This window comes from Rhinoderma darwinii, chromosome 4 (assembly GCF_050947455.1).
Source record: "Rhinoderma darwinii isolate aRhiDar2 chromosome 4, aRhiDar2.hap1, whole genome shotgun sequence".
NCBI lineage: Eukaryota > Metazoa > Chordata > Amphibia > Anura > Rhinodermatidae > Rhinoderma > Rhinoderma darwinii.
Genome location: NC_134690.1, coordinates 297,713,149 through 297,737,479, shown reverse-complemented (window position 1 = coordinate 297,737,479; position 24,331 = coordinate 297,713,149). Strand labels below are relative to the sequence as shown.

The following is a 24,331-nucleotide window of genomic DNA, read 5'->3' as shown; positions in this document are numbered from 1 at the left end:
AAACCGCACACGGTTATTCGGCAGTTTGCTGCGGTTTTATATGCGGTTTTCGCCACTGTGGTTTTTACAGCTGAAACTTGTAAAAAAAAGGGTTGTTTCACACTGTGTGAGTGTTCTGGCTCAGATTTTGACGTGGAAACTGCGCCGGAATCCGTGCCAAAAAGCACCCTGAATCGTCCCCCATTCATTTCAATGGGAGGCAGAGGCGTTATATCTCCTGCGAGGCTTACGGACTCTCGCCGAAAAAAAAGCGGCATGCTCCTTCTTTGAGTGGTTTCTGCCTCTAACCTCCCATTGAAATCAATGGGAGGCACAGGAACTTGCAGCGCTCATTTGGGCGTTTTTATTGCGGCGTTTTTTGCATTACTTTTAAGGGCGGACAAAAAACGCCACAAAAAATATGAAAAAAAAAGCGTCATAATGTCAATTCAGAATTTGCCTTAAAATTCGTCAAGCAAGTAGTGTGAACTAGGCCTAAATTTGTTCTACCTGTAAAAAACGCGCAGGCGAAAACCGGTTCGTAAACCGCATCAATTCATGGTAAAACTGCGTGGTCTTTTTTATTTGTGTGATTTTTTTTGTCTTTTTTTTACCACGCAGCCAAAAACTTCTCATCTAAATGCACCCTGAGGATGTGTTCACGTGCTATGTTTTCACGCGTATTTTGGATTGTAAACGCCCCAAAATACGCCTTTAGAAATTGTAGCAAAACGCCTACAAACATCTGCCCATTAAATTCAATGGGAAAAACGGCGTTTCGTAAAAAGAAGGAGCCTGTCACTTCTGGAGCCGCTTTTGGAGCTGTTTTTCATTGCGTCAATAGAAAACGCCCAAAAAAAAACGCCTAGAAAAAACCTTAAAATTTATTGCAGGCAGAAAATTCTGCCTGGAAAAATCAGCTCCGTTTCTTTTTAAGTGGTTTGGATCACACACGTTTTTTGCCGCGTTTTTTTGGCGCGTTTTTCTAGGCTTTTTTTTTTAGCTATTTCTTCAACAGACAGGGAATAACCGCGAGCGTTTTTTTTACAGAAAACGTGTCAAAAAACGCGGCAAAAAAACGCGTTTAGAACCGTCTCCCATTGATTTCAATGAGGTTTTTGAGGCATGTTGCTACTTTGGCCCTGTTCACACAGAGTTTTTTGACACATTTTTTGACTCGGAAACCGCGTCGGAAAACATGCAAAAAAACGGGAAAAAGAAGCGACATGCCCTATCTTTGGCCGCTTACGTCTCTGACCTCCATTTGACATCAATGGAAGGCAGAGAAAGCATTTTTGGCTGCGTTTTTGCCCGCGGTGCTCGATGGCCGCGAGCGAAAAACGCGGCAAACAGCTTGCAGGCAGATCAAAATCTGTCTCAAAATTCCAGACTGATTTTTGAGGCAGAATTTTCTGCCTGCAAAAGACTCAGTGTGAACAGCGCCAAAAACCATCTCCACCTCCCATTGAAATCAATAGGAGGCAATTTCGGGCATGTTTTCCCCTGGTAAAAACTGGTAAAAACTCAGTGTGAACATGCAGCTTCAAAAACGGCTGAAAATCAGAGGCACAGCTCCGTAATTTTCAGCCGTTTTTGACTCGCGTGTGAACATAGCCTTATCTGATTTAGCATGGGTTTTAAAATGTGTTCAGCAATGAAAGGGTGTTTCTGGTTACAGCTCCGGCGGGCGGGGGTGGGGGCGTGGCAACTCATTAAGACGATATAAATACAGCTGCTCGGCGCACCGCTCGTGTGGTTTTCGGTCCAGTGTGAGCAGAAGATGTGGAGGAGCCTTGCAGGATAATGTAAATAACGCCATGTTGGTTTGTGCCCCTCCATGTGCTGGCAGCGATCTGCACGTGATGCCCATTTCATTGATCTGTTGCCGTGTTTAATCTGTAACTTATACGTTAGTGCTGATTACAATCTGTTTTTTAATGTTTTATATTTTTATATTCGCTCAGTTACACATTTAGTAGCGGAACTGCAATAGTAACGTTAACTTTACATAGAGTTTGGTTCTCACGTTGTGGTATAAAAGCATTTTTTACCGAAAATCGTGGCAAAACCGAGTCGTTTGGCCGCGATGTTGCGGAAATCGCGGCAAAAAATGGCGTTGTTTTGGCGCAAATTGCATCAAACTGCACATTTTCAGTGACCTGAAAGCCTAGCCTAATGGTGAAACAAAACTCCTTCCCAACAGCCTGCTTCACCTCGCTTTTGATGCAATTTGCGCCAAGACCGTTATGTTTTTTGCTACAATATTGTGCGGTTTTGGAGCAAATTGCATTAAAGCATTCACGAAGAATCAATGGACCTAGGTAGCCGGTGTGCTGAATTTGAGCAAAAAACCAAGAATAAGCCCTTGTTTCCCAGGTACCGAATGGATCATTATAATTACAAAGTGCAACTTTTCATTGTATTCAAGAACAAACTGGGATTAACCCCTTCCCGCCGCAGCCGTTTTTCAGATTTTCGGATTTTACTTTCTTACTTTCCAAAACCCATAACGTCTTTATTTTTCTGTCGATATAGTACTATGAGGGCTTGATTTTTGCGGGACGACTTGTAGTTTTTCGTAGCGCCATTTATTATGCCATATAATGTACTAGGAAACGGGAAAAAATTATTTGTGGTGTAGAAAATGAAAAAAATAGCGATTCCTCCATTGTTTTTGCGCTTCGTTTTTACAGAATTCACTGCAATTAAAAGAACATGTTAGCCTTATTCTGTGGGACAACACGATTACGACAATGCCAAATATATATATATATATATATATATATATATATATATATATATATATATATATAGTTCTATATTTAACTACTTTTACAAGTTAAAACCTAAGTGTAAAAAATAAAATGTATTGTCGCCAAATTCTGAATGCCATAACTTTCTTATTTTTGCGTCGATTAAGTATACCACTATGTTCACACGGCTCATTTTCGGCAGTTTTTCGGGCCATAAACGGCCGAAAAATCGGAAGCAGAACGCCTCCAAACCTGTGCCCATTGATTGCAATGGAAAAAACGGCGTTCTGTTCCGATGGGCTGTTTTTTAATGCGGCCGTTTTGAAAAACAACTGCGATAAAGTATAGGACCCTTCTTGGGAAGTTTTTGGAGCTGTTTTTCATAGACTTGATTATATATCTTGAAAACCGCTCCAAAAACAGCCATAAAAAACGCTGCGAAATTCGCGAGTGTCTTAGGCTATGTTCACACACTTTTTTGCAATTCTGTTTGGAAGTTTGAGGAAGATTTTCCTCTACCTGCACGCCGATTTTCGCTGCGTATTTCGCCCGCGGCCATTGAGCGCCGCTTGCATAAAACGCCAGGAAACACGCTTTCTCTGCCTCCCATTGAAGTCAATGGGAGGTCAGAGGCGGAAATGCCCGAAGATAGGGCATGTCGCTACTTTCTCCTTCGAGCCGGTTCTACCGCTCGCGGGAGAAAACCGCCCCCGCCTCCCATTGAAATCGACGGGAGGCATTTTCGGGCTGTTTTTGACGAGCCTTTTGGCGCGGTTTCCACGTAAAAAAACTAGTCAAAAAATTCTTGTGTCAACTTGGCCTAAACGTCTGAAAATCAGGAGCCGTTTTCCCTTGAAAGCCACTCCGTATTTTCAGACGTTTTTAGTCTAGTGTGAACATAGCCTAAGGCCTCATTCCTTAGGGGTTATTTTTTGCAGGGTAAGCTTTAGTTTTTAATTATGACATTTTGGAGTACATGTGACGTTTTGATCACTTTTTATTTCATTTTTTTGTGGGAGATGAGCTGACCAAAAAATAGAGATTCTGGCATTTACATTTTTATTTTTTTACGGTGTTCACCGTGCGGGTTAAATGATATATTGTAATAGTTCAGACTTTTACGGATGCGGCGATATCAATTGTCTATTTTTTTTAACTATGCTCTAGGGGGAAAAGAGGGGTGTTTTTGACCATTTAATTTATTTTTTACAAAAACTTTATTCTACTAATTTTTACTTTTCTTTTTATTAGTCCTCCTAGGGGACTTAACCAGCGATCTTAGATTGCTTGTAGATATACAGCATACCTAATGTATAGCAGTATATAGTGATTCTGACAGGCTTAATAGCAGCGCAAAGATAGCGGACCTGGGGGCCTTCATTAGGCCCCCAGGCAGCCATTGCCACCCTGTGATTGCATTGCGGGGGGCGCTATGAGCTGTTAGAGGGGGTCTCCCCCTCTTTCTAACGATTTAAATGCTGCGGTCGCTATTGACTGTGGGATTCCTCTAGTTACTCTGAAGTGTTGGCTGTAACTTACAGCCGACGCCCGCTTTGTATGGATACGTCAAATGTCAGGAAGGAGTTAAAAAAGGTCCATGCAACTAATGGTCCAAGCGATTGTGTACATGTTGTCAATTTAACAATGTATCACGCTCATTGTAAAGTCTATATGATGTATCAAAGCCACACACAAAGATGGGACATGTCACTTTTTTTTCACGTGAGTTTTTTTCTGCTCGCGGCATAAATACGCCTCCACCTCCCATTGAATTTAAAGGGAGGCAATTTTGGGCGTCTTTTGCCGCGGTTTCCGCTGCAAAAAAAGTTTCCTAAAACTCCAGGTGAACAGGGCCTTAACGTTTGACCCCTTCCCGCTCCTGGACATACTATTAGGTCATGGTAGCTGTATCGTTCGCGCTCCATGACCTAATAGTACGTCTCGGGAGTAACGGCTGTTTCGGCCGTCCTCCCGACACATACAGGAGCTGTGACAGCTGCTGTCTCGTACAGCAGCTGCCGCAGCTACTGCAGCGGGGACCGATCGCTGTGTCCCCGCTGATTAACCCCTTGAAAGCCGCGTTCAATAGTGATCGCAGATTTTTAGGGGTTAAGCTGCCATCGCCAGCCTGCTACACGATAGCGACTGGCGATGGTGACCATGGCAACTGGCAATGGCAATGGCGTCCGGCTATGCCATGGACGGAAGCCAGGACCCACTATGCCTGCTGTCAGTGAGTAGCTGACAGCTCTAATACACTGCACTACGCAGAATAGCGATCAGGGCCTCCTACCCTCAAGTCCCCTAGTGGGACAAAGTAATAAAGTGAAAAAAAGATGTGCAAAAAGAACATAAGTTTTAAAAGTGATAAAAGTAAAAGTCCCCCTTTTCCCCTTATCAGTCCTTTATTATTAATAAAAATATATAAATAAACTATACATAATTGGTATCGTCGCGTCCGTAACGGCCTGAACTACAAAATTATTTCGTTATTTATCCCGCGCGGTGAACGCTGTAAAAGAGTAATAAACCATACCAGAATCACAATTGTTTGGTCACTTCACCTCCCAAAAAATGGAATAAAGAAATCAATAAGTCGCATTTACCTAAAAATGGTACTGATCGAATCTACAGTTCGTTACGCAAAAAAATAAGTCCTCGCACGGCTTTCTTGATGGAAAAATAAAAAAGTTCTGGCTCTTAGAATAAGGTAACACAAAAAGTGAATCATATATTTTACAACATGTATTTTTATTGTGCAAACGCCATAAGACTAAAACTATAAACATAGGGTATCGCCATAATCGTATCGCCCCGCAGAATAAAGTGAATGTCATTTATAGCGCACGGTGAACACTGTAAAAAAACAGAATAAAATGACAATAGTAGAATTGCTGTTTTTAGTCACCACGCCACCTAAAAATAGAATAAAAACTGATCAAAAAGCCACATGCACCCCATGAAAACTACAATGAATTCCTCAAGGGGTCTAGTTTCCAAAATGGGGTCACTTTTGGGTTTTTTACACTGTTTTGGCACCACAAGACCTATTCAAACCAGACATGGTGCCTAATAAAAAGGAGGCCTCAAAATCCACTAGGTGCTCCTTTGCTTCGGAGGCCGGTGCTTCAGTCCATTACCACACTAGCGCCACATGTGGGATATTTCTCAAAACGGCAAAATCTGGCCAATAAGTATTAAGTTGCGTTTCTCTGGTAAAACTTTTTGTTATAGAAAAAAAAGGTATAAAAAGGATTTTCTGAGAAAAATAAATAAATATGTAAATTTCACCTCTACTTTGCTCTAAATACCTGTGAAACACCTAAAGGGTTCATAAACTTTCTAAATGCCTTTGTGAATACTTTGAGGGGTCTAGTTTCTGAAATGGGGTGTTTGATAGGGGTTTCTAATATATGGGCCCCTCAAAGCAACTTCAGAACTGAACTGTAACCTAAAAAAAAATAAATAATTCGGCATTACTTCGTGTCTTACATTATACTGATAATGAGCCGTGCCCACCCCGAGATGACCCCAGTTTTGATTGTTTGTATAAACGGAGACCCCTATTAGACAGTTTCAGTGCCCGGTTTTCCCAAGCATACACCCCAAGTAGTGTATTTCTATTGAGGAGTCCTTGGTACATTTTAACCCCTATCCGCACCAGGATGTAACTGTCCGTCGTCGTGGGAGGTTACTTCCTGCACGAGGACGTACAGTTACTGAGTTTTTCCCGGTGCACACTGTCGGCAACTGTGTGCACCGGGAACCGGGAGGTCAGCTGTCGCCGACAGCTGACACTCCACTCTTGCCGACCAGCGGTCCTTTGCCGCTGGTTTCGGCGAATTAACCCCTTAAATTCGGCGATCAGGTGCAATCGCTGAATTTTGGGGGTTTCTAACATATCGGCAGACCCCGGTCCGAAATCGCGGGGTTTGCCGATCGTTACTATGGCAAACGGAAGCCAAAAAATGGCTTCCGGGTGTGACATGGACGGAAGCCCATCAGGACCAACCTTCGGCTGGTCCTGATAGGCTTCCTGTCAGAGTGACAGGAAGTCAGTGTCGTTCCCTATGGCACACTGTCGGCGACAGTGTGCATCGGGAACTTGAGATCAGCTGTCCCCGACAGCTGACACTCCAGTGTTGCCGATCAGCGGCTCATGGCCGCTGATTTCTGCAATAAACCCGTTACATGCGGGGCTCGATTGCGATCTCCGCATGTAGCGGGTTTGTTGCGCATCAGCAGCCCCCATGCAATCGTGGGGGCTTCTGATGCTTGTGATGGCACCCGGGGGCCAAACAACGGCCCCCAAGTCTGCCATGTATGTCAGCCTATGAGGATCAGCAGAGGCTGATCCTCGTAGACCAACTGTCAGAGTGACTGTGACGTCACACTGACAGTTGGAGTACATTACACTACCTAGGTAGTGTGATGTATTCTAGCAGCGATCAGAGCTGCAGGTCAAAAAAAGTGTAAAAAGTAAAAAAAGTTAATAAAAATGTTTTATAAAAGTGCAAAAATAAAAGGTTTTGTTTTCCTATAATAAGTCATTTATTATCGGGAAAAAATGAAAACGTTAAAAAAAGTACACATTTGGTATCACCGTGTTCGTAACGACCCAAACTATGAAACTATAATCATTTTTTCACACGGTGAACGCCGCAAACAAAATAAACGGAAAACTGTCAGCATCGCTATTTTTTGGTCACCGCCCCTCCCAAGATATACAATAAAAAGTGATCAATAAGTCGCATTTACCCCATGGTACCAATAAAAAGTACAACCCGTCCCGCAAAAAACAAGACCTCCCACAGCTTTTTTGACGAAAAAATAAAAAAGTTATGGCTCAGAATAGCGTGTCTCAGAAAATAAATTATTTTATAGAAAGGTAATTTTATTGTGCAAACGCCGCAAAACTTTAAAGACACTATACACATATGGTATAGGCGTAATCGTACCGACCAGAAGAATAAATTAAACCGTAATTTATTGCGCACGGTGAATGCTGTAATAAATAAAGAATTTAAAGCGCCAAAATCGCTGTTTTTTTGGTCACCTTAGCTCTAAAAAAGATCCTGAGGGGCCAAAATGCTCACTATACCACTAGAAAAATTCCTTGAGGGGTGTAGATTCCAAAATAGGGTAACTTTTGGGCGGTTTTCCACTGTTTTGGTCCCTCCGGGGCGTTGCAAACCCGACATGGCACTGAAAACCAATCCAGCAAAATCTGCGCTCCAAAATCCAAAAGGCGCTCCTTGCCTCCTGAGCCCTGCTGTGCGTCCAAACATCAGTTTACGACCACATATGGGGTATTGCCGTAATCGGGAGATATTGCTTTACAAATGTTGTGCGGCTTTTTCTCCTTTATTCCTTGTAAAAATTTTAAAATTCTATGTTTCCACAGAAAAATAGGTGATTTTCATCTTCACAGACTAATTCCACTAAATTCTGCAAAAAAACTGGGGTCACTTTTTGGGGGTTTCGACTGTTTTGGTACCACAAGACCACCTCAAACCTGACATGGTGCCTAAAATATATTCCTAAAAAAGAGGCCCCAAAATTCACTAGGTGCTCCTTTGCTTCTGCGGCCTGTGTTTCAGTCCATTAGGACACTAGGGCCACATGTTAGATATTTCTAAAATCTGCAGAATCTGGGCAATAAATATTGAGTTGCGTTTCTCTGGTAAAACCTTCTGTTACAGATTTTTTTTTTATTAGAAATGAATTTCGGCAAAAAAAATGAAATTTGTAAATTTCACCTCTACTTTGGCTTAATTCCTGTGAAACGCCTAAAGGGTTAAAATACTTTCTGAATATGGTTTTGAATACCTTGAGGGGTGCAGTTTTCAAAATGGGGTGATTTATGGGGACTTTCTAATATATAAGGCCCTCAAAGCCACTTCAGAACTGAACTGGTCCGTGAAAAAATGGCCTATTGAAATTTTATTGAAAATATGAGAAATTGCTGCTAAAGTTCTAAGCCTTTGTAACGTCCTAGAAAAATAAAAGTACGTGAAAAGAAATTATGCAAACATAAAGTAGACATACGGGGGATGTTGACTAGTAACTATTTTGTGTGATATTACGATAAATTTTACAAGCAAATACATTTAAATTTCGAAAAATGCTAATTTTTGCTAATTTTTGCTAAAATTTGAAGTTTTTCACAAATATTGAATTTATCGACCAAATTTTTTTACTTACATAAAATACAATATGTCACGAGAAAACAATCTCTGAATCGCTTGGATAGGTAAAAGCATTCCGGAGTTATTACCACATAAAGTGACATGTCAGATTTGAAAAAATCATCTGTGTCCACAAGGCCAAAACAGGCTCTACAGGTAGAGGTGGTAACCCTGGTTCAGAAGTGGCTGCACCAAATCCCACACAATTTTTGCATTAACTCCCAGTAAGGCCTCATGCACACGAACGTGCTTTTGCGGCTGCATTTCCCCTGAAAATACACGGGAGAATTGCGGCCCCATTCATTTCTATGGGGCCATGCACACGACCGTCGTTTTTACGGAACGTGTATGGCCCGGGAGCCCGCATATAATTTTTATACCAGCTTCCCACTCTTTAAGTGCCTCGCTTCCAGAAGTCCTGAGGCATGTGGCACTGCTAGAAGAACTAAGAGAGTCCCCCCAAGACTCTGCTTGGGCAAACAAGAAGGGGTGAGAGCATGGCACAATCTAGCAGCAACATATTGTGTCACGTACAAGATAGATGCCACACCAGTACCCATGTACTTGTATGAGGTGCCAGTACATAGATCCCCAAACCAGACTGCATCCTGGACTACAATAGGTACATGGGAGGGATGGACTTGTCAGATCAAGTCCTTAAACCATACAGCGCCATGCAGTGTGGTATAAGAAGCTGGCTGTGCACATCATACCGATGGCATTGTACAATGCGTACGTGCTACGTCGATGTGCAGGCCATAGGGGAACATTCCTGGAATTTCAAGACGTGGTTATCAAGAAACTAATTTTAGGGACCAAGAAGGGTGGGGCACCCAGTACTTCTGGCCGCGAGGCCACACTCATCGTACCAGGGCAACACTTTCCAGGAGAAGTTCCCCAAACTGGCAAGAATGGAAAAAGTCAAGAGGTGCAAAGTCTGCTATAAGAGGGGGATAAGGGAGGACACAATATATCAGTGACACGTGTCCTGAAAATCCAGGGCTCTGTATGATAGTGTTTTAAAATTTATCATACAGCCCTTGATTTTTAATCTACCCCAGTTATACTTACCCTAATGCACTCCGCACAGCTTATCCCCCCTCGTCTTTCCCTTCTGAGCCCTGCCGTGTGCCCAGGCAGCAGATAACAGCCACTTTGAGGGTATTGCCGTACCCAGGAGAACCCACATTACAGTTTGTCTCCAGTCAAAATGCTCCCTACACCTCTAGATGAATGCCTTAAGAAGTGTCACTTCTTGGGGATTTCAACTGTACTGGTACTGGGGCTTCTGCATACATGACTTAGCACCAGAAAATCCCCAGTTGGCCATATGGTGGTCCTTTCCTTCTGAGCCCTCCCATGGGCTCAAACGGCAGTTTATCACCACAAATGGGGTATTGCTGCATTCAGGAGAAATTGGGCAACAAAATGGGGTATTTTGTTCCCTGTAAAAATAAGACATTTTGATTTAAAAATGACATCATATTGGAAAAAATTTCATTTTTTAAATTTCACAGCCCAATTCAAACACGTACTGTGTGAAAACTGTGGGGTTAAAATGGTAACAACCATAAATGAATTCCTTGAGGGGTGTAGTTTCCGAAATGGGTTCACTTTTTTGGCACCTCAACAGCTCTTCAAACCTGGCATGCTGCCTAAAATATATTCTAATAAAAAAGAGGCCTCAAAATGCACTAGGTGCTGCTTTGCTTCTAGAGCTTGTGTTTTAGTCCACTAGCGCACTAGATCCACATGTGGGACATTTATAAAAACTGCAGAATCTGGGCAATACATATTTAGTAGTGTTTCTCTGGTAAAACCTTCTGTGTTACAGAAAAAAATTGAATACAATTGAAATTCATCAAGGAAAGTTAAATTTGCAAATTTCACCTCTACTTTTCTATAATTTCTGTGAAATGCCTGAAGGGTTAAACTTTCTAAATGCTGTTTTGAATACTTTGAGGGGTCTAGTTTTCAATATTGGGTGTTTTATGGGGGTTTCTAATACATAGGCCCCTCAAAGCCACTCAGAACCGAACAGGTACCTTTAACCCCATAGTGACCAACAATACTACTTTTCACGTTCGTCACTAAGGGGCCTTAGGCTAGGCTGACGCCTTTTCACGTGAGCCTAGTCTAAGTCCTGCACGGGTCACCCGTGCAGGCTGGAGCCGGGGCTCAGCTGTCTGATGACAGCTGGGCTCCTGCTCAAACACCCGCGATCGAAGTTTACTTCGATCGCGGCCGATTAACCCGTTAAATGTCGCCGTCAATAGCGACCGGCATTTAACTTGTTTACAGAGGGAGTGAGCTCCCTGTCACCGATCGGCGGCCCACAAATGCAATCGCGGGTCTCCGATGGGGTGTCATGGCAGCCGGGGGCTTGATAAAAGCCCCCAGGTCTGCCCTGGACATATGCCTGTTAGGACGCGCCGGAGGCACGTCCTAATAGAATGCCTGTCAGATTTACACTGACAGGCAATAATGCTCTGGTATACGAATAAATGTGAAATAAAGATTATTAATAAAAATTACAGTAAAAAACTAAATCAATTTTTTTTCCATCATAAGTGGTTTTATTTAGTTTAAGTGTAAAAAATAAAATAAAAGTACTCATATATGTTATCGCCGCGACCGTAATGACTCCATTAATAAAGTTAATGTCATTTAAACCGCAAGGTGAACACCGTAACAAAAAAACGCAAAAAACAATGGCGAAATTGCAATTTTTTTCAATTGTCCCCCCAAAAAAAAGTCATAATAAAAATGAATGAATAAATCCCATGCACCCCAAAACAGTGCCAATCAAAACTACATCTCGTCCCGCAGAAAACAAACCCAAAAAATCACTACAATGATGGAAAAATAAAAGTGACAGCTCTTGGAAGGCAACAATGCAAAAACAAATCATTTTAGTTCAAAAGTGTTTTTATTGTTCAGAAGTCGTAAAACATAAAAAACCTCTATATATGTGGTATCTCCGTAATCATACGACCCATAGAATAAAGGTAACATGTTATTTACGCCGCACAGTGAACGGCGTCAATTTAAAAGCGCATAGAACCATGGTGGAATTTCAGTTTTTTTCTATAATCTCCCCCCCCCCCAAAAAAAGATAATGAAAGTTAATAAAAAAATTCTATGTACCCTAAAATGGTGCTATTATAGAGTACAACTAATCCCACAAAAAACAAGTCCTCATAGAGCTATGTAGACGAAAAAATAAAAGTTATAGCTCTTTGAATGTGACTATAGAAAAACAAATAAAATTGCTTGGTCATTAGGGCCTAAAATGGGCTGGTCACTAAGGGGTTAAAAGGCTCTTGAATTTTTTTTTCAAATATGAGAAATTGCTGTTTATATTCTAAGCCTTGTAACGTCCAAGAAAAATAAAATAATGTTCAAAAAAACTATGCCAAACTAAAGTAGACATGGTAAATGTGAACTAGTATCTATTTTGGGTGGTATAACCATCTGTTTTACAAGCAGATGCATTTAAATTCTGAAAAAGGCAATTTTTTTTTATTATAAATTTTCTCTACATTTTGCAATTTTTCACCTATAAATACTGAATATATCGTCCAAATTTTTACCACTAACATAAAGCCCAATGTGTCACGAGAAAACAGTCTCAGAATCGCTTGGATAGGTTTAAGCATTCCGACGTAATTACCACATAAAGTGAAATATGTCAGATTTGAAAAATGGGCTCTGAGCCTTAAAGGTAATGTGTTGCCAGAAAAACATGTTTGTTTTTTTTTAATTAAACATTTAGTGTGTGGGTGATTAAACATTGTTCAAATTTTTTTTATTTTTTTCACGAGTCAGGAAATATTATAAATTAATTCTAATTTATAAAATTTCCCATTGCTGGTCACTAGATGGAGCTATTCCCAAAATTGCAGCATTGCAAAATTGGGTAAAAAGCCCTCGCTCTAGTGAGCTCTCAGCACCCCCCCCCCTCCTTTATCCTGGCTAGTGCCGGGATAAACGAGGGGTTTGAACGGTCTAACCTCCTACACTGTGTGTCGCCATTTTTTGAGCTAACACACAGTGTAGTAGGTTTACATACAGTAGTAAACACACACAAACATGAACATACATTGAAATCTCTTACCTGCTCCTGCCGCCGCGGCTCCCTCTGGCCCGTCCGCTCCGTCTGCTGCCGCTGGTCCAAGTGCACAAGTCTGGAAGCCGCGACCGGAAGTAGTAATATTACTGTCCGGCCGCGACTTCCGGTCCACAGGAAAATGGTGCCGGACGGCGCCAATTTCAAGTTGGACTGTGTGGTAGCGGTGCATGCGCAGTTCCCACACAGACGGCGTACACAGAAGTGGATGGGACGGGACCCGTTCGCAGTCTCTATGGGACTGTGGCTGCCGTATTCCATGTCTGTATGTGTCGTTAATCGACACATACAGAAATGGAACAAAAAATGGCAGCCCCCATAGAGAAGAAAAAGTGTAAAAATAAGAAAAAGTAAAACACAAACACACAAATATAAACGTTTTTAATAAAGCACTAACATCTTTAACATATTAAAAAAAAAATTGTGATGACACTGTTCCTTTAAGGCCCAAACTAGGCTGTGTCCCTAAGGGGTTAAAAATAAAAAAGTATTTTTAAACCTTTTTTTAAAACAATACACCCGTTTTTACAATAAACCATAAAATAAGTCTCAATACATAAAATATACACACATTAGGTATTGTTGCGACCGTAATAACCTTCACAATAAATTTATAGCATCATTTATAATATGTACACTGAAAATATAAAAACTGCTTTCCTTCACTTATTAATGTGAAGCACGTGGTGTTATGAATTTTATACCTCCATGTGCCTCAATAGTAATTAACCCCATCATGTACCTCACACATTAACCCAATGTGTTGTCCATTGACTAAGGGGTTAATTACTATTAATGTGAGGCACATGGAGGTTCAAAATTATCCAAACCATGTGCCTCAAGTCAAACTGGAAAATGTTTTTTTTATTTTTATTGTTGGCCAAGTTTTGTTATATTGAATACTACACAAAGTATCAGTATCGAAGTCCAAATTCTGGTATCGTGACAACCCTAATGTAATGTGTACGTCTTCAATTGTATCTATGTCCTTAGGAAGATACAACTGAAAGCGCAGGTGAAGCAAGGGAACCATTCATTCCCTTCCTCCTCATTCGGCACTTTCTGGTGGCACAGGCGGTGCGATGATGTTCTCGCCGCCTGACATCGTTCCGCCGGAGCAGGCCTGATCAGAAAAGACCAGGCGTGCATCACCGGAAAATGTATTGCTGAGCCCTGCCAGCTTTAGTAACTCCTAGTGCTTGAATGCCTCTGTGGCCGGTTATTTACGTTCATTGACATAAAGTAGGCCAATGAACTGAGGTAACCTGGGACCATGTGATTTCAATGAACCAATGACCGCTAAGAGCTGCTTTGTTTGCTGTCAGACCCAGGAAGGCAAGTATGATAATGGTTTTGCTTTCTTACTTAACCCTTTCCCGACATTTGCCGTATGGGTTCGCCATGGAAAGCCATGACTTCCCGCTAAGTGCCGTATCCATACGCCAAATGTTTGGCACCGGCTCAGAAGCTGAGCCTGTGCCATCATCGCCGGATCTCAGTGGTATCTTACAGCTGACATCCGGCTGTAATGGTGGTGACCGAAATTAGCTTCGATCCCCGCCATTAACTCAAGTGCAGCGCTCAAACACGAGCGATGCACTTAAGGTGTTTGCAGCTCATCGGAACCCCAGCAATGAAACCGGATAATACTAATACTGGCCTGCCGGTCTGCCTAGCACGAAAGCTGGTCAGGACCCGCCTGGCGGCGGAGCCTGATCAGCTTCCGTAGCTACCGGCAAGATGGCGCCTGCTCAAGAGCTGATCTGGTGTCATCAGCGGTGGAAGTCAGCTGTATGTTACAGCTGACATACACCTGTAACGGCAGAAACCGGAGCTAGCTCCGATCTCTGCCATTAACCCCTTCGATTCAGCAATCGAAAGTGATCGCTGCATCTTAGCAGTTGCCAACAGTTCGCCAGCCCTGACAGGCAATCAGGACTGGCGACTGCTTCTATGGCAACAGGAGACACAATGGCCTCCTGCTCTGCCAGTACAGAAGCCGAATAGGCCCTGCTGGGAGGCGAAGCCTAATCGGCTCGCTGTCAGTGAATAACTGACATCTAATACATTGTAACAACCAAATATCCAACTCGGCTCTCTACTCACTGAAATATCTCAACAAGGAGATGAACAACCGGAGCAGGTAAAAAAGAGGTGAAATCCTAAATACACCACAAAAAAACAGACAAAATGATAGTTTTTTACGGCTCAGACAGTTGTAAAGTCTGAAGTGTCCATCAAGGGTTTGACCTTCCCTCAGCTAGCATGCAGAAAAAACGATCCAAATCTCCACTGGTGTGTATATCTCGCTGGTACTTGTGGTGCTACACAGAAATGAAACTGCAGAAATGCAACTGCTTGCTGTGTATATCCTCGTACTTGATGATCTAAATCTCCAACAAGGGAGAAAAAGGAGATAGTGCACTACCTTTTGGAAACTACAAATTCCACGAGTTTATTCCATACTTACAAAGATAGATATAGATAAAAGCATAAGATAACACGCCAAATAATGCAACCTGACCCTGGGTTTCGCCCTTCTGGCTTCCTCTGGGGCATATGGGCGTGTACCATACATGTGTTTAAATAGCGGTCAGTCTTCTTAACATACAACAGTTTTAAATTGCTTATGTATATAAAAACAGCCAATTTTAAAAACAACAATGATAAAATGACATGAAAAATAAAATCATTCACACAATAAGTGTAGTTTATGAATAAAATAACCTCATTATTTGTTGTGAAACTGCGCTGCAGCATAATGAGATCTAATTGCATGACTCGTCTATGCTACTTAACTAAAAGCTGTGTGAATAAGGTTCAATCTCTCCAAGACATATACAATAAACATACATAGAAGTACAACCAATACGATGCATTTTCCATGATGATCCCCACATTCCTTCCACCTATATGAATAACAATGCTCGGTTATATAAATCACAATGATCCACCTTCTACAAATGACAATTTTGAAATATAGGTTATTACAACATGGATCTATCAATTAAAAACATTATGCCCTTTGGGATTAAACTTGGACTTTGAATTAAAATGTTTTCTTTAAATCACAGCTCTAATTACATCCATCAATTTTTTCTTTTTTGTAGCCACCTTCTAACCAAAAAAGAAAAGAAAAAGGGTATTTTACCCACATGTGATAATATTGTAAGATAAACACATAATGTTGTAATAACCTATATTTCAAAATTGTCATCTACAACCGTCTGAGCGGTAAAAAACGATCATTTTATATCGAATACATTGCACTACGTAGGTAGTGCAATGTGTTAGAAATAAGAACATCAGACAGTTGGACCTTCAAGTCCCCAATTGGGACTTGAAAAAGTGTAAAAAAAAGTGAAAAAAAATAAAAGTTTGAAATCAATAGAAGTTTCAAGTAATAAAATAAAACACAATCGCCCTTTTTCTCTTATCAAGTCGTTTATTATTGAAGAAAAATAAGAAACCATACGTATTTGGTATCGCTGCGACAAATAACGACCTGAGGTATCAAAATATTATATTTATTGCACGCGGTGAACAGCGTAAAAAAAAGTAAAAAATTATACCAGATTTTCTGTTTTTTGGTCACTTGGCCCTACAAATATTGGAATAAAAAAGTCGCACGTATCCAAAAATGGTACCTATAAAAACTATAGCTTGTCTCGCAAAAAAACAAGCCCTCATACAGCTCCGTCGACAAAAGAATTAAAAAGTTATGGTTCTCACAATTTGGCGACAGAAAAAATACATTCTTTTTACAAAAGTAATTTTATTGTGCAAAAAGTTGTAAAACATAAAAAAGTTCTATAAGTTAGGTATCGCCGGAATCGTACTGACCTGCAGAATAAAGATAACATGTAATTTATAAAGCGTTGTGAACGCTGTATAAAAAAAACCCTAAAAAAACTATGCCAGAATTGCGTTATTTTGTTTACCTGGCCTCCCAAAAAATAGGATAAAAGGGGTACCCCAAAATGGTACTAATAACTACAGCTCGTCTCGCAAAAAAACAGCCCTCCTACCACTACGTCTATGGAAAAAATAAAATTAGTTATGGCTCCAATAAGTCAGGAAATAAAAAATATGCAGTTGTGCAGCCCGAGGGACACATTTCTTCTGTTTCAAGAGGCGATTTATCAAGGACCTAAAATTAGGGAACCAGGAAGGGGAGGCCCCACACATATCCGCTGGAAGCGACGGTGCCCGTATTATACCAGGACAACTTTCCCAGCAAAATTCCCCAAACTGCAAAGGTGCGGAGTGTGGACTAAAAGGGGCATAAGAAAGGACACCATATATCAGTGCGACACTGGCCTGTGCAGAAAGGATTGCTTCACAGCGTAACACACATCTATGGATTATTTTATTGTTTTTTACCACATTATACCACCTGACTATGCCCCTGATGTACTCTGCCCAGCTCACATATGCCCCACATTATAAATGGAAACACCATTAATAATCAAACAAATCAACTACCAAGCAAAATCCGCTCTCCAAAAGCCAAATGGCGCTCCCTCTGCTCTGAACCCTACAGTGTGCCCGTGCCCAAACAGCAGTTTACTTCCACATATATAGCATCGTCATACCCGGGAGAACCCTTCTAACAATTTTTGGGGTGTCTCCAGTGGCATAATCTGAGTATGACATATTTGCCACTGAAATGTCATATCTAGGGAAAAATATAAATTTTTGATTTGCTCCATCCGCAGCGCATTCATTTATGCAAAAGACCGGTGGGGTGATAATGCTCACTACACCCCTTAATAAATGCCTTGAGGGGTGTAGTTTCCAAATGGGGTCATTTTCAGGGGTTTCTTTTATTATTTCACATCAGAGCCTCGGCAATTGTGAACCAATACTTTGTAAATCGCCAAATTAGGCCTCAATTTTACATGGTACGCTTTCACTCTTGAGCCCTGTCAAATGTAGGGTGTCTCTAAAACCGGGAAACGCGGCATAATAGAGACCTGTCTTATGATGGTGGCACAAGCTGGGCACCACATTGGCATATCTATGCAAAAAAATACCATTTTCACTCTGCAACATCGAGTGCACACTAATTTCTACAAAACACCTGCAGGGTTAAAGAGGCTCTGTCACCAGATTATAAGTGCCCTGTCTCCTACATAATCTGATCGACGCTGTAATGTAGATAACAGCAGTGGTTTTTATTTTGAAAAACGATCATTACGATCACATTATGTAGGAGATAGAGCATTTATAATCTGGTGACAGAGCCTCTTTAACATGCTTACTACACCACTAGGTAAATGCATTGAGGGGTGTAGTTTCCAAAATGGGGTCACTTCTGGGGGGGGGGGGGGTTTCCACTGTTTTGGTCCCACAGGCGCCCAGCAAGCAATCCAGCAAAATCTGCACTCCAAATGGTGCTCCTTCCCTTCTGAGCCCTGCCGTGTGTCCAAACAGCAGTTTATGACCACATATGGGGTATTGCTGTACTTGGGAGAAATTGCTTTACAAATGTTGGGTTCTTCTTTTCCTTTATTTGTTGAGAAAATGAGAAATTTTGCGCTAAAGCTACGTCTTATTGAAGAAAAAGGATTGTTTTTATTTTCACTGCCCAATTCGAATAAATTCTATGAAACATCTATGTGGTCAAAATGCTTACTACACCCCTAGAAGAATTACTCAAGCGGTGTGGTTTCCTAAATGGAGTCACTTTTTGGGCGTTTTCATTGTTTTGTCCCCTCAGGGGCTTTGCAAATGTGACATGGCCTCCGCAAACCATTCCTGCTAAATGTGAACTCCAAAAGCCAAATAGCGCTCTTTCCATTCTAAGCCCTGCCGTGTCCAAAAAGCCGTTTACCACATGTGGGGTATTGTTTTACTCAGGAGAAATTGCTTTACAAATTTGTTGGTGCCTTTTCTCTTTTATTCCTTGTGGAAATTAGAAAAAAAATCGCTAAACCTACATTTTCTTTAAAAACTTCCAATAATTTCTGTAAAAAACCTGTGCGGTCAAAATGCTCACTTTACCCCTAGATAATTTCCTTGAGGTGTGTAGTTTCCTAAATGGGGGATTTCCACTGTTTTGGCACCGCAAGAGCCCTTCAAACCTGACATGGTGCTTAAAATATATTGTAATAAAAAGAACGCCCCAAAATCCTCTAGGTGCTCCTTTGCTTCTGTGGCCGGTGCTTCAGTCCAGTAGCACGCTACAGCCACATGTGGGATATTTCCTAAAACTGCAGAACCTGGGCAATAAATATTGAGTTGCATTTCTCTAAGACTTTGTTATAAAGAAAATTGGATTAAAAATTAATTACTGAAAAAAAATATGAAATGTATAAATATCACTTCTACTTTGCTTTAATTCCTGTGAAAAGTCTAAAGGGTTAAGAAATTTTCTAAATGCTGTTTTGAATACTTTGAGGGCTGAAGTTTTTAAAATGGGGTGACTTTTTTGGGGTTTCTAATATATAATGCCCTCAAAGCTGCTTCACAACAGAACTGGCCCCTGTAAAAATAGCCTTTTGACATTTTCTTGAAAATGTGAAATTGCTGCTAAAGTTTTAAGCCTTGTAACGTCCTAGAAAAAAGGATGTTCAAAAAACGATGCCAATCTAAAGTAGACATATGGGGGATTTTAGTTGGCAACAATTTTGTGTTATAACTGACTGTTTTACAAGCAGATACATTAATGTTGCGAAAAATGCTACTTTTGCAATTTTTCGCTAAATTTTGGTGTTTTTGACAATTAAATACTGAACATATCGAGCAAATTTTGGCAGTAACATAAAGTCCAATGTGTCACGAGAAAACAATCTCAATCGCTTGGATAGGTTTAAACATTCCGACGTTACCACATAAAGTGAAACATGTCCGATTTGAAAAATGAGGCTGTGTCAGGAAAGTCCAAAGTGGCTAAAGCGGGAAGTTAATGTTACTAATGTTTTTTTTGTGTATTTTGTTTTTTACAGGTTGTTGGACTACGTCAGATTCAAGGATTTTAGATGACAGCATTTTTATTTTCAATAAATTTAACTAGTGTTGTGTGGCCTTTTAGTTCAATAAAATATATATATTATATTTTTTTTTTTTTACTATTACCACTGCCTTAGTGATGGTGGCAGTCTGATAGATGGCCTCCATTACTAAGGCGGGGCTTAGTGTTAGCCGGTGCAGAGGCTAACACTCTCTCGCCCATTATTGCCCCGGTACCCACCGCCACCAGGGATACTGGGAAGAGCCAGGTACGATCCAGTACCTGACCATCTGAAGTGATGGTCGGGTACTGGGGCGGCCGCAGGCTGGGAATGCCCAAAAACAATGGGCTTTCCCACCCTGCTAATGCAAGATTGTGGTTTTGTCTGGCTGGATATGAAAAAAAAGGTGGGGACCCCCACATCTGTTTTTTTTTTCTTCCAATAAATAATTGCTTTATTAATTATTCTTCATAACGAGCTAGATATTATAAAGCCGCTGCAGCCTAGCATTATCAGGATGGGAAGGACCCTTGTTTTTGGGCTTTCCCAGGGTAATACCAGCCTGCAGCCGCCCCAGTTACCAACCATCACTTAAGATGGTCGGGTACTAGATCGTACCCTGCTCTTTCTGGCACCCCTGGTGTCAGTGGGTATCGGGGTCATAATGGAGAGGGTAATGCTAGCCTCTTCACCAGCTAACACTAAGCCCCGCTGTCAGTCAGACAGCCGTCATTACTAAGTCAGTAGTAATAGTTATAAAAAACACCTACACAGAAAAAACATTTTATTGAAATAAAAGCGCCCCACATAACCATTTCAGTGAAAATAAAAGTGCCGTCATCGAAGTAGTCCTCGAATCTGACGTATTCCAACAACCGAACCTGTAAAATAACACAAAAAAAAGAAGAAAACACATTAGTAATACTAATAACTAAATAAGCAAAACAATTATACTTGCCATCCTGGGTCTGTTGAAATTAAGCAGTGACAGCTCTACGTGATCATTGGTTAGTTTACATCACATGGACCCAGGTTACGTCTGTTCATTGGCCTACTTTTAAAGTAGGACGATGTACTGAGGTAACGGTCAGTTTTTTTTGCTCCAGTTCGAGGGGGGCTGCTTCAGGAGTGATTTTTATTTTTCTAAAGTATAGGGGAAATGGCCCCAGTGTTCATGTGAGGGAGGGGGCAGGGGAGGGATTGTTAATGGGCTAGCACTGAGCTTTTCTTCAAGGGTATGTCGTAGCGTAAACTCTGCAGATTTTACGCAATGGATTTCATTGCAAAAAATCCGCAGTGTAATACAGTAGCTTAGAATGGATGATATTTGAACAAATCTCCACACGCTGCATAAAAAACCCCACTGAAAAACAGGTCATTTGATCTGCGGAGCGTTTTTTCAATCCGCAGCATGTCCATTTATGCTGCGGGATCGCTGGTTTTCTGTCGCAGGTTTTCCCCTATTGAATTCATCTGGCAGGTAAAATCCACAACAATTAACACACGGTGCGATTTTTTTTTTTTGCCGTTAAAGCTGCGTTTTCGGGGGTGTCAGCCCTAAAAGTGCCAATAGCAGCACCAACTCCAATTACGGCCCTGTCTGGAGGGGTATGTGACCACATTTTTCCATCAGCAGCATCCATTGAATAACATTGTGCACCATAAAGGAAACTATCAAGTGCCGTGCACAGCATTATTCAATGGAGGCTTCTTATTTACGGGTCTGGTCACACGCCCCTCCATCAGTGGCCATATTTTGCCATTATACCACTAGCTCAAAAACAAATCTGACTCCATTGCACCTTATAAACATGGAATTAGTTACCATGAGAGGACAGTAGGAAAACGTGGATCCGCAGTTCTCCTCAGTTGCTAGATTACTAATATGTAAGAAGTGGACTGGAACCAAGGGACAGCTTCACTCTGACCATGGAGAGGGGATGACAGACCAGAGAATTGCATTACAGCAGTCATTTGCAGCTGTCGGTGCGTGCTGGCAGTTGTAGTTTCTCAACCGCTAGAGGCGCGGGTTGCCAGCTGCTGGATTAGTCTAACCTGTCATCACTTCTCTCGAAGGTCAAAACGCAAAGGGCACTAGAGTCGGCTCTTTCATTCTAGCCTCCATAGTCTGACAAATCTGAAGTTATAGTATATCTTTCAACTGAATTTGTAATTGAAGACTGGCCTGTACAATTGTGTGCAGCAGCTTGCAAAGGCTTTCCACATAAAACTTATCAGTAATTATTTCCCCCTTAAAGAGGCTCGGTCACCACATTATAAGTGGCCTATCTTCGACATAATGTGATTGGCGCTGTAATGTAGATTATAGCAGTTTTTTTTTTATTTAGAAAAACCATCTATTTTGACCAAGTTATGACCTATTTTAGCTTTATGCTAATGAGTTCCTTAATGCCCAATTGGGTGTGTTTATACTTTTGACCAAGTGGGCGTTGTACAGAGGAGTGCATGACGCTGACCAATCAGTGTCATACACTTCTCTCCATTCATTTACTCTGCACATAGTGATCCTGCGTTGTTCACTATGTGCAGCCACATACACACACATTAACGTTACCGAAGTGTCTTGAGAGTGAATAGACATTGCTACCAGCCAGGACGCGATGTCTATTCACAATCCCGACACTTCGCTAACGTTTGTGTGGGACTTACAGCACAGCAAGCGTAATCTTGCTGTAAATGAATGGAGAGAAGTGTATAATGCTGATTGGTCAGCGTCATACACTTCTCTCCACAACGCATTGGGCATTAAGAAAGTCATTAGCATAAAGCTAAAATAGGTCATAACGTGAAAATCTCTAAATAAAAAACACTGCTGTAATCTACATTACAGCGCCGATCACGTTATGTAGAAGATAGGCCACATAATGTGGTGACAGAGCCTCTTTAAAATAAAAACAAAAAAACTTTGCCTGAGAGAGTGGGGCATAATCATTTTAATTTTCTATGAACCCGTTGTGCTCTGTCCCCTAGTAAGCAGCACTATCCATGATGCTAAATGGTTTTCTTGGAGTGTTCTTAGAAGCTTACGTCTCTTGTTTTCTCTTTTAGCCTCAAGATTTATTGCTGCCTCCTGACACTGGACACCAATTCCTAGAGAAATGTGAAACAACCAGATCTCCGTGCCAGCTTCTACCATGTCGTCGCTAGCCAGAGTTGCTGTCAGATAGTAGGTACATAGTTTAGTTCCTTTAACCCCTTAATGACCGGGCCTGAAAAGACCTTAATGACCAAGCCAGATTTGTTAAATCTGGTATGTCTGACTTGATCAGAGAATAACTCTGCGAAAGTTTTGAATATCCAAGTAATTCTGACATTGTTTTTTCGTCACATGTACTTTATTTTAGTGGTATAAGTAGACTGATACGATTTGCGGAAATTAATTAAAAAATAGAAAAATTTAAGAAATTTTGTAAATATAATTTTTCCCTATTTTTAACTGCAATATGTCACATATGTACATACATACTGTACAATTTTTTTTATTAAATATATATTTCCATCTCTTTACTCTATTTTGGCAGCACTTTTGAAAAAAATTTTTTTAGAAGACTTACAAATTTAGTAATGATTTTATACATTTTGAAGTAGATTGTTTTCCTGCACCAAGCCAGGTTTTCAGAGGCTCATAGGTGTCAGAATGGTCGAAACACCCACAAGTGAAACCATTTTGAAAACTACACCCCTTAAGGTATTTATTAAGGGGTGTTGTAAGTATTTTGCCCCTCAGTTTTTTTGGAAGAATTCATGCCAAGCAGGCGTAAAAAAATATAATTCACTTTTCATAAAAGTATCACTTTGAAGACAGATTTTTATTTTTTTTGTAAAGCGACCATGAGAATGAAGAAACACACCCCAAAATCCATCACCCTGTTTCTTCTGTTTTCAAAAATGCCCACATTGTGACCCTAATGCGTTGCCTGGACACACGGCAGTGCCAGAAAGAAGGGAGCAACCGGAGGCATTCAGGTCTCATATTTTGCTTGAAACTGTTTTAGGCCCTACTGTACATTTGGAGAGGTTTTGAACTACCAGAACGATAGAAACTCCCCATAAATGACCCCATTTTGAAAACTAGACCCCTTAAGGTATTCATCTAGGTGTGTACTAAGTATTTTGACCCCACAGTTTTTGCAGGAATTAATGCAAAGCAGGTGTAAAGAAAATTTTATTTCACTTTCTTTCACAAATGAGTCATTTTAAGGTCAGATTTCTTGTACAGAGGACATGAGAATAAGGAAATGCACCAGAAAATGTATCACCCTGTTTCTCCTGTGTTCAAAAATATCCCCATTGTGGCCCTAATGT

The 24,331-nt window shown here is 41.0% G+C and overlaps 1 long non-coding RNA gene across 2 annotated transcripts in view; it reads left to right on the top strand.

Annotated features, from left to right (window-relative positions):
- Positions 1 to 1,700: 1,700 nt before the first annotated feature.
- LOC142761163 (uncharacterized) overlaps positions 1,701 to 24,331 on the top strand; it is a 40,400-nt gene continuing 17,769 nt past the window's right edge. Inside the window, exons 1-2 of one of the 2 annotated variants that reach the window (XR_012883531.1) lie at positions 1,701 to 1,784; positions 23,075 to 23,192. This is a non-coding gene — a long non-coding RNA (uncharacterized LOC142761163). Of the gene's footprint in view, positions 1,785 to 23,074; positions 23,197 to 24,331 lie in introns of both variants that reach the window. The other variant, XR_012883532.1, reaches the window with a different exon arrangement.